Source organism: Cornus florida, unplaced genomic scaffold, assembly GCF_030987335.1.
Source record: "Cornus florida cultivar Cherokee Brave unplaced genomic scaffold, ASM3098733v1 CherokeeBrave_3.0.0_Hap2_Chr08, whole genome shotgun sequence".
In the NCBI taxonomy this organism is placed as follows: Eukaryota; Viridiplantae; Streptophyta; class Magnoliopsida; order Cornales; family Cornaceae; genus Cornus; species Cornus florida.
The window spans coordinates 73,688,840-73,691,793 of NW_026775578.1; the positions used below are offsets into that span (position 1 = coordinate 73,688,840).

Genomic DNA, 2,954 nt, shown 5'->3' on the forward strand with positions numbered 1-2,954 from the left:
TGATGGATCATGGAGCAAATTTTAATTTAACTATCGAGAAAAATAATAATTTACAAAAAAACATTATTTTCCTTGCTCTTTCCAAGCTCCAAATGAATCCCCAGTGACATTCCAATCTAATTAAAGGAATCATTAATTACCATATTTTTTGTTTGTAGAAGGTCTTCAGTTTAACATAATAGCGGCAACTAGATGTTGTTGAGACATTGTTATCAAATATAAACAATAGTGACATACCAGCCACAGAGAGTTGAGTAACGTCAATAGCACCAACACAAATCCATTTAGCAGTCTCAGAGCCAAATGCTATTGGAAGTGACTGGTCAAATAACAATATCATACAAAGGTTACAGTAATTTACAAGGAAATTTACAAATGGTAAAAGATTCATATAGTATCCCAAAAAAATTAATGGAGAAAACCTAAAGTTCGAGTGTTCTATCCCCTTCAACACTTTTAAAGTCATTTACGATGGCGATACCCAGCTTAAATGTGAATATATATATATATATATATATATATATATATATATATATATATATATTTATATATATATAAATTAGTCTGGTTCATGTCATATAAAATGTATGCAAAGATGCATGTCCAAAATGCATACCCCGGCTATGCTGTACAAGAGAGTGAGAACAATTATGTCAGGCGTAAGAGTCCCAAACAAAGCTTGACCAGCCCACCTATCATTAAAATTTGAAGTAGGACTTTTTACAATAGAGTGAAGAACCATTTAGAACTTCTTGCATTAAATAGCATAATGCAGCCAAAAAGAAGTACATTAAACCCATGAGATTTTCTTAGTACCCTCGGATTAATCATCCAATACTTTATTAAACTTGATATCCTTATCAAAGATAGATGAACAATAAGAGATATATAGCTATGGATATATATATATATATATATATATATGTCTACTCACAGGAAAAACTGATTTATACACTAAACTGCGGATCCAAGCTTGGGTTTTTAGATATGGGACAGCTACAAAGAAAATTTAAAGGTTCAGTTAGAGAGAAAATAAGTTCAAGAGAAAAAGGTAGAATACGAAAGATATATGTATATATATATATATATATATAACCCACCAAATTAACCACTATCTCTGTTAGAAGTATGGGGCGAATCCCATACCATACCTATTTGAGTATCAATTTGATGAATATAACAGGGGATGAAAATACAAACCTCAATTCGTGTCCTTCGAATTTAGGGTTCGAATGAGAGAGGGAGCTAGGGTTAGGGCTTGGAGAAAGGGGCGAAACCTTGTTCAATCTCGACGCCAATCAGCTGTGCCACTATCTTCTCTGCTCTACATTGCGCTGACCGTCGATTCAACCCTCAGTGGCTTCGGTAAAAGGGTTGGGCTTGGAGAGAAAGAAGAATGACGGCTTGGACAGTCTGAGAGAAAGGGGGTGGCCGACCTTGGAGATATATAGAACTGAAGAAGAAGCTCAGAACTGTTACAAAGGAGCTACCTCACATTCACGTTGCTATATTTGTCTTTGTTTGCTTCTGTATATGTTTCGATCTGTAAGGGTTATGTGAGCAGTATATATATTTTGTATGTATATATTTTTGTTTTTATTGACACTAGCGGGAATAAGACCCGCCAAAAATTTGGCTAAAATAATTCACTTTCTACGATAATTATTTTAAAACCGTGATAGAAAGTGAATTATTTTTAATTTAATTTAGACGGGTCTTTCTACCACGGTTTTAAAATAATCGTGGTAAAAGAAAATACTTTCTACCACGATTATTTTAAAACTGTGGTAAAAGAATATACTTTCTACCACGGTTTTTCATTAAACGTGGTAGAAAGTATATTCTTTTACCACGATTTTAAAATAACCGTGGTAGAAAGTATATTTTTTACCACAGTTATTTTAAAACCGTAGTAGAAAGGGTCTTCTACCACAGTTGTTTTAAAACCATGGTAAAAAAAAAAAAAAAAAATGCGTGGTAGAAAACTATTTTTCTTGTAGTGGGGTAAAGATGTGATCATTTCTTTAGTTGGCTTAGATAGCGACATATTTGATGCCGATTCACTCAAAAAGGATTCTGGAGTTGTTTTGATTTGCACGATCATTTTCTTGATGTATGGAGGACCATACTTGCTTGCTTGATGTTGAAATTTTGGGAGATTGCTTAGAAAGGGTTGAAAATTTGCATACTTGAGGTAGTTTTCTCCTAATGCTAGTTTGCAATATTGGTGCCTCTTTAGTGAGAAAAAACTTAATGTTTATGGGTATTATTTCTGGAAACCCTCACGAGACTTCACTCTTCCACTAGGGGTAACCTAGGGGTTTAAAAGGCTTGTTGCATGTGATAAATGCAATCTTGTTCCTTACGAAAGTGGCGTTATCTATTTATTGATTTCTAGATTATAGTCGGATAGTTGTTTATTTCATTCCTTTACTTTGTAGTTCATTGCTAGGGACTAGCAATATTTAAGTTTGGGGGTGTGATGAGCGCTGAAAAGTGCGTATTTAAACCCTTTAAACTTGAGTATTCTAGAACCTTTATCTATCTTATTTTTCCGTTTTAGACTAATTTTATGTTATGACCCTTTTCAGGCACTTATCCCCAAAATAAGTCAATTCAGCCAAATTAGAGTATAAAAGAAGCAATCTCAAGCTAAATGGAAGAAAAGAGCAAAGTAGAAGCAAAGTGGTGGAAAACAGCAAGTTTCGATCGATTAGATAAATCTTCGATCGATCTCACAGTGATCGATCTAGCCTTATCAAGATAGATCGAGCCTCTTGTCCTTATCCCGAAGAATTTCTATCTTCGATCGATCCAACATCCTTTAGATCGATCGAACTTCTTTGATATTATCCTCACCTATCACTTTTGTCTTTTTCCTAAAATATCTCGAAAATATCTCAGATCTATCAGTATTCCAAAAGGTGCCACCATGGTTCGATCGATCTCACCAA

At 34.1% G+C, this 2,954-nt stretch overlaps 1 long non-coding RNA gene across 2 annotated transcripts; it reads right to left on the reverse strand.

Moving 5' to 3' along the window:
- Positions 1 to 406: 406 nt before the first annotated feature.
- On the reverse strand, positions 407 to 1,544 carry LOC132268121 (uncharacterized). 2 transcript variants are annotated; one of them, XR_009469229.1, is made up of 4 exons: positions 1,201 to 1,544; positions 935 to 996; positions 617 to 692; positions 407 to 485 (listed from the first exon to the last, which is right to left on the reverse strand). It is a non-coding gene; the product is annotated as an uncharacterized LOC132268121 (long non-coding RNA). The 2 variants fall into 2 exon arrangements; XR_009469230.1 differs by lacking the exon at positions 935 to 996.
- Between the last annotated feature and the right edge of the window lie 1,410 nt (positions 1,545 to 2,954).